This window comes from Dama dama, chromosome 6 (genome assembly GCF_033118175.1).
Source record: "Dama dama isolate Ldn47 chromosome 6, ASM3311817v1, whole genome shotgun sequence".
Taxonomy (NCBI): domain Eukaryota; kingdom Metazoa; phylum Chordata; class Mammalia; order Artiodactyla; family Cervidae; genus Dama; species Dama dama.
This window is the reverse complement of record NC_083686.1, coordinates 530759-543339: the sequence shown is the minus strand read 5'-3', so window position 1 is coordinate 543339 and position 12581 is coordinate 530759.

Sequence of the window (12581 nt, the reverse complement as noted above, 5' to 3'; positions counted from 1 at the left end):
GCCGAGCAGGGCCGGGCCTCCATGCTGCGGGTGTCAGAAATGCTCCTGAGGGCACAGTTGGCACCGTGCCTGTCTGCCTGGGCGCGTGCCTGCAGGGTGAGCACGACGCCCCAGATGGGGAGTGTGGGCACCATGCTGGGCAGACGGTCCCAGGGTGGACGGCTCGGCAGCAGGGGCGAGGGGCAAGGGCGGTAGGACCAGAGGAGATGCAGCGGCCGCAGAGGAGCCCTCGTGACGCCGCCTCCAGGCTTCCTGCAGGTGGAGCCCTGGCTCCGTGGGTCTGGGGCCGGGTCCATCCTCGGCCCTGAATTCCCTTTCCGTCACCTCGTCTCCTTTTTCACAGAAAGACCCTGATGCCGTGTTTTTGGCGTTGTTTATCTTTGGTGTTTTTCGCATTGGAGTTTTAGTCCCATGGGCGTCTAATCAGGATTGTACCTCCTGCCCTCTCTGCTTGGCTGACCACTAACACCAGCACGTCTACTTTCCTTTTCCAGCTCTCTTCACTGGAATGGCAAAATTGAGTACAAATCTGAACGGTAGTGCACACGCTGCCGTAGAAAAAGGCAACAGCCTAGCACCTGAGGCTCCCGTTCAGACCTTCCACCCAGGGGCACACCAACACCAGAGTCAGCCCAGGCCCGGCAGAGGGTGGGGGTCGTCGTGGGGCTGCGTGAGGGGGCAGGTCACAGCGCCGACGGTCTCGGCCTGCTTTGGGCCCCACATGTCCTGGCAGCTCAGGCCTGCACTGTCCTGCCTGGTGGCCAGCGGCCTAGAGGTGGCTGTGTGCCAGGGCCTGGGTGGGGGGACAGAGAGCCACACTCAACCCAGGCAGGGCCCTCACCCGGCCCTAGACATGGAGTCAGGTGTGACCTTCCCTCTCAGCCCAGGCAGGGCCCTGCCCTGAATGTGGAGTCAGGTGTGACTCACCCCACGTGTCACACGAAGACACCTGCAGCCCAGGTACTGAGTGACCACAGCTTACCCCCCCAGGCCGTTCTGTTTCTGCAGCCTCCACACAGTCGGGCCTTGGGGGTCTGGCGTGGGGCCCGACCCAGCAGGGCCTGGTGTGGACAAGACCGTGTGTCACAAACCCTCCTTCGAGGGCCAGGTGAGTGTAAGCATGTCTGCTTGTGAGTTTTAAAGGAAAACAAAACCTGAGGCTGAAATGAACGAGTGGGGGCAGGAGACACCAGCGCTGCACAGGCCTGTGAGGAGGGGCTCAGACGGGCCGGACAGTGGACGGAGCCCCGGCCAAGAGACCGCTGAGGATAGTGAGCCTCCGTCTGGTCACTGCCCGTTTCCTTCGAGAAGCTCGCTGTTAATAACGCTGCTCTTCCCAGTGAATGGAACTGTCCAGGATGAGCAGGCTGCTTAGACCACGTCCTCCTAGGTCCCCTCCCACCACATGGGTCCCGTCCCCAGGAAAGGGGGCTGCCTCCCGGCTGCCGGGGAGTCTGTGAGAGCTTCAGGCAAGAAAGAGAGGCCAGGTAGGCGGGCGACATGGCCGTGCCCCGGGCCGGGTCTGCAGAGAGGACTGTGGGGCGGGCTGGGAGGCAAGCCCGAGCATGGGCGGGGGGCTGTGCCGGCTCCAAGAGAAGCCCTGGGGCCCGGTGCCCCCGGGGGTGCAGTCAGCCCGTGGTGGTGTGTCTGCTGCGGTGACTGCATTGCTTCTCATCTAATTCCAAGATAATGCCTATTCATACCTAAAAATCAGAGACGTTACTTTGCCAACAAAGGTCCATCTAGTCAAAGCTGTGGTTTTTTCAGTAGTCGTGTATGTATGTGAGAGTTGAATCATAAAGAAAGCTGAGTGCCAAAGAACTGATGCTTTTGAACTGTGGTGTTGGAGAAGACTCTTGAGAGTCCCTTGGACAGCAAAGAGATCCAACCAGTCCATCCTAAAGGAAATCAGTCCTGAGTGATCATTGGAAGGACTGATGCTGAAGCTGAAACTCCAATTCTTTGGCCACCTGATGCGAAGAGCTGACTCACTGGAATAGACCCTGATGCTGGGAAAGACTGAGGGCAGGAGGAGAAGGGGACGGCAGAGGATGAGATGGTTGGATGGCATCACCGACTTGATGGACATGAATTTGAGTAAGCTCTGGGAGTTGGTGATGAACAGGGAGGCCTGGTGTGCTGCAGTCCATGGGGTCACAGAGTCAGACACGAGTGAGCGACTGAACTGAACTGAACTGAACCTGTTCATTGAGCCCAGGACGGTGGGTGGGAGGCATGTCCCCTCCGGCAGCCCCTCTGGCACCTGGACTGACCTCAGCTCGGGCGCGTTCGGCTGCCTCAGCCAGGCCGGCAACACAGCGTGTTCCCAGCGTGTCCTTTCTTCAGAAGCAGCTCAGTCAGTCAGGTCACTGGCTGTGCTTTTAGCAAAAACCTGGGATCGCCCTGCGGGGCTCCTGGCCAGCTGGCGCGGAGCCCGTCCTGTGGCCCCCTGGGCTGCATCCCTGCTCGCTGTCCTGCTCTCGTCACGGGGCGTCCACAGCGTGGTGGCTGGCAACATGGCCACACAGTCCTCAGTGCCCGTGATGGGGTGCCCCTGGGACGAGGCTGGAGAAGGGTGTGCAGGCTGGGTGAGCGGGGGCGTCGGGCCGAGACCCCTGAAGGAAACAAGGGTCCTCAGGCCCCTGACCCCGGGATACAGGTCAGGGCGCCCTGAGGGGTCAGAGGAGGGGCAGGGCCAGCAGACAACCCGGGAGTGTGCGGGGTCCGGAGCATCCCAAGACGGGGGTGTTCAGGGGTTCTGGTGTGGGACGGGCTGGGGGAGGGGCCCTGAGAGGGGAGGAGGGCCCAGAGGAGGCCTGAGCAGTCAGCAGGAGAGGTCAGAGGGTGGGGCCGGGAGAGGTGGCACGCCGCAGCGGGGACCACCCTGGGGACACACATGGGAACCCCCCCCAGGACACACACGGGGACCTCCCTGGGGATGCTGGCGGGTCGGGGTGCCTGCGGGGACCCCCCCTGGGGATGCACGCACATCCTCCAGCTCTCTGTGTTCCAGTGTTGCTCTCAGCCCCATCTGCTCACAGTCGCATCACACACTCCGTGCTTCTGAGGCCAGACCCTCCGATGCCAGAGGGCGCCCAGTGTCCGCCCCTCCGCTGGCACAGCCCCTGGGGCCTGGGATCCGCTGCCGTCAGGCGTCCCGGGCATCGCCTGTCTGAGACAAAGCCGAGAGCGGCTGGCAGAAGCCTCGCTTTAGCCGTAAAATTTCCATTAACAAATAGTGTCGAGTTAGGTATAATTTACAGTCGCTGGACGTGTTTTTCCAAAGTGAAAGAGAGTGTTCCGAGCAGCACTATTTCCCGGCACAGCGAGTGAACCGCTGCCAGCCCGGGGGCCGGGGCCAGCCCGCAGGGAGCTTCACAGAGCCGTCCAGAGGCCTCGGGGCAGACAGGAAGCCTAGGGTGCCGCGAGCCCCGGAGAGGAGCCCCCAGGCTCCCCGGCCCGGCCCCAGGGGAGCAGGCGGGAGGCTGGGCCCACCCAGGGCCGACCCCTGCACGCACAGCCTCCTCCGAGAGCACAGGGCCCTTCCACACCCCTCAGAGCCACGAAGGAGGTCTTGAAGGGGTTTTCTTTTCAGACTAATAGGAAATTCCTGGAATTCTTTGGTGGTAAATCCAGGCTCCCGCATGGAGTTCAGGGAGCTGAAGAACCGGGACACATGTGGCGGGAGGGGACTGGCGTCCCGGGCCCTGTCTGCCCTCCTCGGGACCCCTGGCCCCCGGGGTCTGGTTGTAAAGGCGGGCAGCCGGCTGGTTGGGCCCACCACCACCGCTGGGTGACCAGCGGCTGGACACTCGGGGCCCCCTTGCCGTCTGCGTGAGTCAGTGTCCGAAACCCGGAGAGGCCTGAGAGGCACAGCCGTCCCGGCTCATGTGCGTCTGAGCACAGCTGCCAGCCCCGCGCCACAGAACACACATCCCCCAGGACGGGACACACTCCTGATACCGGCCGCCTGGACACGGGCCAGTCACCCACCCCAGGTCTGCTCAGCCCCGCTGCTGAGCTTCAGCCCAACTTCCAACGTGGACAGACCCTCACAGAAAGTTCCAGAGTAAGATGGGTACAGAGGAGAGACCACCCTTTCCCTGGACTCTCCGTTGTGGACAGGGGTCCACCTGCTCCACCACTCGGGATACACACGTGTGTCTGCACACGCACACGCATGCCCAGCCCTGTATCTCACTCAGAGTGGTTCTCATTCTGGTTTCATCTGGCATTTTCTCGTGGCTGCTGCAGGTATCCAGACCTGCTTCCAGGCACCAAGGGCTGGCACATCAGCTGGTGATGAGCTCTGTGTGGACACGCGAGCGCCACGCGGACACAAGCTCTGCATGGACACATGAGCTCCACGCAGACACATAAGATCCATATGGATATAGGAGCCCCGCGCGGACACAGGAGCCCCACGCGGACACACGCGCTCCGCGTGGACACACAAGCTCAATATGGATATAGGAGCCCCGCGCGGACACAGGAGGTCTGCCTGGACACACCTCCACGCTCTGCCTGGCTCCCTCTTCCTCTTCCCCTCCCAGGGATGCCACCGCCTTGCAGTAATATGCTCTCTGCTGGGGGGTCCTCCTGACACCTGGCACAGACGCGCACACAGGGGATGGGGTGGGGATGGGCATTGCACAGAGCAAAACAGAGCAAGTGCCACGTGTCACCAACTGACCACATCTAGGACAGACACAGAAAACTGACTCAGAACAGAAAGCGAATAAAATACTGAGCATGTGTTTCCATCCACCCCAACCTTGAAGCTGGTGCGGGTGTCATGCAGACACGGCAGGTACATGCTAAGACCCCACAGGGCTGGGGCGGGGACGGGAAGCAGAGCCCCTAGTTGGCTTACGTTTGGGGTGAGGAAAGCGTCCCAGAACTGGAGATGTGATGGAAGCCTCGGGCCTGCACACTTTAAAATGGTTATAGCAGTACACTTTGTGAAATGTAGAGTTTCAGTTCAGTTCAGTCGCATCCAACTGTTTGCGACCCCATGGACTGCAGCACGCCAGGGCTCCCTGTCCATCACCAGCTCCCAGAGCTTGCTCAAACTCATGTCCATCCTCTGTCATCACCTTCTCTTCCTGCCTTCTGTCCTTCCCAGCATCAGGGTCTTTTCCAATGAGTCAGCTCTTCGCATCAGGTGGCCAAAGTATCAGAGTTTCAGCTTCAACATTCATCCTTCCAGTGCAGAGTTTACCATGATAAAAACTGAAGGCACACTGAGATTGACCTCACGATGCTGACACACAGGAACATTTTCACAGTTTGAAAGGTTCCGTGTAACTTACGACGTGGAAAGTGGGCCCCGAGGCTGTGCGTGTGGAGTCCAGTCACAACCTGCTTCTGGGGACCCCTTTGTGAGCAGGAGAAAAGGCTGCCAGCCAGGGGACCGGCCCCCCCCCCATTTGGACAGGCCACGGGAGCCTCGGCGCCTCAGCTGCCCGTGGTCTCGGGGCCCACCCCGCAGCCCCGTATTCCGGAGGTCCAGGGAGGGGGCGACGGGCAGTGGGGCTGGGGAGGCGGGCGGCCAGCCCCCTAAGGAGGGGCCAGGGACGCCCAGGGTGACTGTGCGACCACGCTCAGTGCCTGCCCTAGCTGGCTCTGGAGCGAGGGCCCAACCCAGAATCTGGTGACCGGCAGCATCCACAGGCAGGCGGCCGTGCCAAGTGACCACGTGCCCCAGCGCAGCCACACTCAGGACAAAGGTGGGCCAGCTGGACTCACGCCAACGACACCTTTGCCCCGGCCCCTCCCAGGGCTTTTTCACTCTGTGCCTTGTTAAAAGCTCATCTGTTACCAAATTTATTTCCCTAGACACAGCGACGAGGCGCTCAGGAACTTTCATTTCTGGTGCCCTGCTCCTGACCGTGCGTGCCCTTGAGTTGTCACACGGGACACGCCCTCCCGCCCAGCGCCATCCCGGCCCACGGCTTCTGGGCCAGGCTGGCGATCACAGGCCCAGAGGCTCAGGGACGTGTGGCTCCCGTGTCGTCTAAAGCACTGGGTCCCACAGGAGGTGCCCCAGAGAAGAGTGCAGACCACAGATATGGATGTCAGGAGGGCAGCTGAGGGCCCAGAGTCACTAGTGGTCACCGCTGAGCCCGCTGGACTCACGGCCCGGGACTTCAGCACCAGGCAGGGCGAGCTTCAGCACAGGCAGCTCCCAGGAGCTGGGCAGGGCTAGCAGCTGCAAGCCCAGCATGCTCTAGGTGGGCATGGGTGAGTGGAAGGGTCTGGACGGGGCTGGCGGACCCCAAAGGCAGCGCATTCCCACAAGGCTGCGGTGGGACGGGGCACAGAGGGCAAAGCCCTCCTCTCTCCCGCCACCGTCCTCTCTGTGGGAATGCGGGGGGGACCCTTGCATGGGCCCCGCTGGGGGTCCACACACCATCCGGGGCACGTGGTCTGGGTGGACAGCTGCTGTTTCTGGCCTCAGGTGACTTGGTGGGTCTCCACGCGAGAGGCGCGTCCTTGCCGAGGAGTCTGTTTTCTTTTCGGTGGAGCTAGAATTTGCAGCTCCTGCGTAAACCCGGAGGTCATTGCGTCCCCGGTGAGGAAGCACAGATGTGATTTCCTGGCTTGTGACCTAGTGCTGGGCCCCCAGCCACTCCGCTCGTCCCCACCCCAGGGAGGACCTGGGGTTACCATGGCTCCTAGACGCCCCTGCGGGGTCACGGGGGCATGTGGCTCCCCTGGGCCGAAGGCCAGGCTCGCAATGGGCCTCCCGGGACCACCTCCAGCTCCTTCCCAGAGGAGCCTCCGCTGGGGGCTGAGAACCTCCGCCCGGGCCAGCTTCATGTCCACACCAGCCGAGCTGGGAGCACCCTTCGGGCAGTGTGGCCAGCGGGGGAGAGGCAGGACCCACCAGCTTCCCATCCTGCAGGAGACAGCCCCATTTCCAATTGCGCAAAGCTCGAATTCAGCCCATGGAAGCGATTCCAGATGTTTTTGGCACCAGGAAGAGCCTTCCGTGAACCCAGGAACATGGCCGGGACAGGCAAGGGTCCCCGTTGACCCAGTGAGCACTTCTGGACAGGCCACTGGGCAGGGCCCGCCCCCCAGCCGGGGGGCATCTAGCATGGAGGACACACAGGGAGCAGGCAGCAGAGAGAGGCAGTCTGGGACCTCTGCACCCTCCCTGAAGACCCGCTCACCCTGTTGCACTCAAGCCCCGCCATGACCCCTGAGTATTGGGGCGGCTGCGGACACACCCAGATTCACGCTATGCACATGCTTACATGAGTACACACACGTGTGCGCACACCCAGCCCAGCCCCCTCCACACAGACGACGGCCATGGCAGCTGACAGAGTGCTGAGCCCCAAACAGCCCCCCACCCCGCACCCCAAGGCCCCGGGAGCCGGCGGGCCTAAGCTGCACCAGGTGACAGCGGCCCCCAGGGCTCCCGCCCCTCGACCCGCGGTCAGGTGCAGTCACCAAAGGCCTGAGCAGAGGACGACCCTGCAGGACAGGGAGCCCTTCCTGACGTCCCTGCGGCTCTAGCCACTGTGGCCTCAGCCTCCCCGCCTCGCGGGACGGGCCTGCAGCCCAGGGCCCCCTGGCCAGGCCAAGGGGGTGTCTCCCCAGAGCTGCAGGTCAGCTCTACCGATGGGCCCTCCACCGGCCGCCCTGGGCCTCAGCCATCACCAGCCGAGCACACGTCAGGAAACTGGATATATTTGCAATTTTTTAAAAGCTTGGAGCCAGCGTTCAAAACGGGGCTGTTTTTCCAGTGGAAATTGTAACGTGAGCCCAGAACCTTCCCACTCACCCCGTCGACTTCTGAAGCTGGTGCCTGCTCGGGGGCCACCCCAGGCTGGTCCACCGCCCTGCCAAGGGGGTCCCGCTGCCGTGCCTGCCCTCCTGACCGGCCAGGAGCCCAGCTTGGGAGGGGGGCAGGGCTGCCCACCGCGCTGGCGGGCGCCGGGCCAGGAAGGGGCTCAGAAGCCCCACAGCCAGTCCCCCACCCTCCCCCCTCCGCTCTGCTCAGACCCCAGGAGGTGCCGGATGGTTCTCAGCCAGATGGCCTGGGAGCGAGAGGCTAACCACGGGCACCTGCCCCCCATAGCCAGGCCCTGGAGCCTGGTGCCCTCAGGTTCCCATAGCCCTCCCGGCACCCCAGGCTGGGCCCACCTGCACCCACCTGTCCTCCTTGGTGGAACAGCCATCCCCACCTGCGTCGGCTTGAGCCATGGAAATGCAGGATGGTCGTTAGGACCACTCGGCCCAAAGGCAGGTGCTGCGGGGCGCCATGGGGCAGAGCCCCCGACACCCAGGGGAGGGGCCCCCATGGCCTGGGACTCCCGACCTACTGCCCCCCCCCCACTCTCTAGGAACCTGGGCCCAAGGAAAGAGGTGGGGGCCACGGACCACCATCACCCCACCCCACGGGGATGCTTGCTCCCACCTGCCCCAGGACCCTGAGCCCCAGGACCCCGAGCCCCAGGACCCCGACAGAGACGTGCCCTGGAGGACAGACCCCCCATGGGCTGGAGACCCCCCGCCCCGATGTGCCGCCTGCGGGGCCCTGGTTCCAAGAGGAGCTGGCGGGCAGAGACAGGTCCCTACCGCCCCGACCTCTTCCGGATAAGAACAACAAACTACCCTCCGCCCCCCCGTGGGGGTGGGCACTGAGGGACCGTGGGACCTGCAGGCTCCCTACCTGAACCGAGGTCCCCTCCAGGCCCAGGGGCTGCAGGGCGGGCTCGGGGGTGGCAGGGGCCTGGGCTGCAAGCCGGCACAGCTGGGCAACCGTCTCGTGGACTCTGGGGAAAGCGGTTTGGGCAGCCCCTCTAAAGTGGGGGCCACGCTCCTTAGTCCTGAGCGTCTCTAACCAGGTAGCCAGAGGGGGCATCGCTTGGGGAGGCCCTGGCGGATGTGGGGCGGCACGGGACCCTATGCCGTGGCCCTCTCCCAGTCAAGCCGAGCAGGGCGGGTGGGGTTCACACTGGGGCAGGAAACCGCCGGAGGCCAGGCCTCCTGGGGACCCGGCTTCACAGGGGGCCTCCTCTCTGCCCCAGGAGGATGGCATCCTCGGGGCCCCGGGGGTGGCGCGGTCCACCGGCGTTTGCCGCCGCCGGGGTCTGGGCCCGGGGCTGGGCAGGGCAGAGCCCCCCGGGGCTGCGGGAAGGCACCAGCCTTGGGCAGGCCTCCGACGACCCCCAGGAAGGGCTGCCCACTACCGTCTGGGAGGGCCCACGCAGCCCCTCGTGAGTGACAGCCGGCGTGGTCGTCACGCACAGGCGTGTGCACATGCATGTCGCAGGGCGGGGCCAGACGTCCAGGCCTCAGAGCCCCGCCCCCGGCCCCAAGGACCCCAGTCCACAGCAGGGCCGCCAGCCTTGGTCCCTCCCTGCTGGGGTCCAACACAGGACCCCGGGAGTGGATGCGGGCCTGGTGTCGGGGGAAAAAGACCCCCCCCGGACCCACCCTGGCCACTGGGCTGAGCCTGGGCCTCAGGGATACGGCAACAGCCCCTGCCCCACGGCCCCCCCACCTCTGCAGGGACCCCAAGAGTCCCGCACCCAGAGTTGAGCCGAGGCGGGCACGTCACCCGCCGAGCTCCCGCCCGGCGCTCCGGTGGGACCCCAGGCCGCCCCCGCTGTGGGGTTGGGCCTGGTGGGATCGCTGCTTGAGAGGACGAAGGTGGGTGGTGCCTGGCGGGTGGAGTCAGCCCTTCCCAGGGGAGACGCATCTCAGAGAGGAAGGGAACTCGGGTCCCGTTTCAGCCTCAGCACAGGCTGAGGCGGGGCTGAAACGCACCTGAGCTAGAGACACGGGGCAGCCTGGGGCCCGCGGAGCCCGCGGAGCCCGCTGGGCGCTGCTGCGGCAGGCCCATCCAGAGACCCCACCAGGCAGTCTCACAAATGAGGACTCCGGGAGGCCCCCTCAGAAGGGTGTGCAGATTCAGGGAGGCGTGAGGGAGCGACCCCAAGCCCCACACACCCACACGCAGAGTTGCACATGTGCGCGCAGAGTACACACAGTTGTGCACACGCTCCCATCAGGGGCCCCAGGCCGCCCGGGACAGGACTCTAAGCCCAGGGCTTGCCCCCCTTAGGGGGAAGGGACGAGCTTGGCCGCTTCAGGGATGGACCCTAGACCCCGTCCCCTCTATCCTGTCCAGGGGGCTCTGGGAAGCGGCAAGGGGCAGGGTGGGGCATGGGCCAGACCCTGGCCAGCCAGACCCTGCCTCCCGCTGTCCACCCTCAGCCAAGAGAGACCCGGTGCCTGTCTGCGGTCCTTGCGGGGGAAGGAGGCCACCGGCGGGCCGGCCTCGGCCCGGAGCAGGGCCTTTCCAGGACGCATGCTCCAGCCGTGGCCTCCATGAGGCGCAAGGCAGGCCTCCCCGGTGGGGTGCAGGGTGGGGGAGTGCGGGCTCTCTGTCCACACCGCTGGGGCCTGCCTGCGCTCTCCCTGGGGCCCCCTCCAGTCCTCTGCGGGCCCAGCCCGGCGTCCACGGGCCCAGCCATGAGGACTGCTGGCTGGCGCGGCCTCATTTCCTCTTGGCCCGCAGGCTCCGGGCGGACACGGGAACAAAGGGTGGATTGTGCCTCGTTCTGGGCCTGCTCCCCGCCCGGCCGCTGCCCCCGCGGGGCCCCGGGGGTGATGTTTGTGTTTGTAGCCAAGTGAGAGTCCTCCAGCCAAGCAGCAAGGGCTCAGTGCACGGACGGCCGCGGGCACCAGCCGTGGGCCCGGGGGCTGGAAGCCTGGAAGCCGGCAAGCTGTCCTGGACCCAGCTGGCCCGCCACCCTCGCCCCCCCCCCGCCCCCGGCTGCCCGAAGCCCCGAGGCGGCAGCCAGGCAGCTCCGTGCCTGCCCCGCGCCGCCTCCTGTGCAGACACTTGCCACACCAGCCCAGGGTGTGCGGCTGGCCAGCCCCGGCCCAGCCCGGGGCTCCCTTGCCCTGTGATGCCCATGACCCCCCGTCACCCTGCGGTCCATCCAGGCCTCCCTGGCATCTGAGGGTGCCCAACACTCCAAGCTGGCTTCTGGGGGGGCCACGGGGGGGGCCAGACCTCTGGGTTTCCAAGAGGGCAGAAAGGAGAAGGAGAACCACACCCTGACATTCTGCCTCCAACAGCCCCTCTCTCCAAACACTCTGCGCGCGCTGCTGTGTGCCCGCCTGGGCCCCGCAGCCCATGGGTGGAGACACTGGCAGAGGACGGACAATCCAAGGCAAATGCCACCCCACCGGTCAGCCGGGCACAGGGTCCTGCGGCTGCAGACCTCCCAGCGAGGCTGGCACCCGCCCTCGGCAGACCCGGGTGGACACGAAGGCCCCGAAGGCCCCTGCAGCCACCCCTAGGACAGCCAGGACGCCTCAGCCACCGGTGCTGGGCTCAGACAGGCAGACGGGGCCACCATCCTCCCAGCCAGGAACAAGGCTGAGCCCGGGGCTGGGATCCCTGCTGGGCCCCCACCCCCACCCTATACAGCCCCATCCCCCCCCAAGACACCCTGAGGCCTCGCCGGGGGCTCCCGCCCCCTGCCCCCACTGTTGGTTTAGCTCCCGCCTCCTCCATCAAAGGAGCTTTGTGGCCACGAGTGGAGCCGGAGCCGATGGTCTTGGAGGGGCTCCAGGAACGAACAGCAGAGGACGGCTTTTGGAAGAACGTGGAAAAAAAAAAGAGGAAAAAGTTGTGAAGGAAGAAGGAATTTGCTTCTGCAGAGCCCGGTGCCACCCCAGCCCACCCCGCCCCACCCCGGGCCCCGGTCTAGGCGGGTCCACTCTGTGTGCTCCGGGCGCGGGCCTGCCCTCACCTCCTACCCACGCGGTGATGACAGGGGTTCCCGCTGGCCAGGGCCTCTTGTCTGTGCCACAGAGTAGGAGTCTGAGGGTCAGAGTGGTGGGGAGCTGCCTGGGGCCTCAAGATGGGAGGGGCCGCTGCCCGAGAAGACAGTCCGTGCGCGCTGGGTGGGAGGTCAGCCCGGGGTGCTGCCGGGAGGCAGGGTGAGGGTTGAGGAGGGGCCCTGCACCCCAGGGCTGGAACGGGATGCGGTGGTGACCCCAGACCCCCACCGTCCCAGCCCACACCAGAGATCAGAGTCAGGCTGGGCCACGGCCGCTCTCCACCATGCCGCAGTCCTCCTGGAGGCTGGCAGACCCCCTGTCCCCGCCACAAGACGGAAGAGGGCGAGGGCAGGAGGCAGGGGTCGAGGGCACGGAGAGCTCCCTGCCCCTGCCCCCGACTGCACCAGCCCCCGTCGCTGGAGGTGTACACCCATCCCAAAGCGGGTCCTCAGGCAGGGGTAACTTGTTCTGTTGATCAAATTTTTGGCTGAGGGTGGGTCCCAGCGGGAGTGGGCAGGCTGCAGGGCTTCATGAAAAGCCCACTGTGATGACCTTGGGGCAGGCCTAGGGAGGGGCAGGAAGGAAGGGACAGTGTCCCAGCAAGAGCCCAGGAACCCAGGGCCCCACGAGAGAGACTGCCAGGTTCCAGGAGGGTCAGGAATCCTGAGCGCAGGGAGGCCACAGTGTCAACGGGAGGGGTGGGGCGCCTTCACACTCCCCAGGGCCTTCCCCCGAAGTCCACCTTCACTGCCTCCATCAGGGTG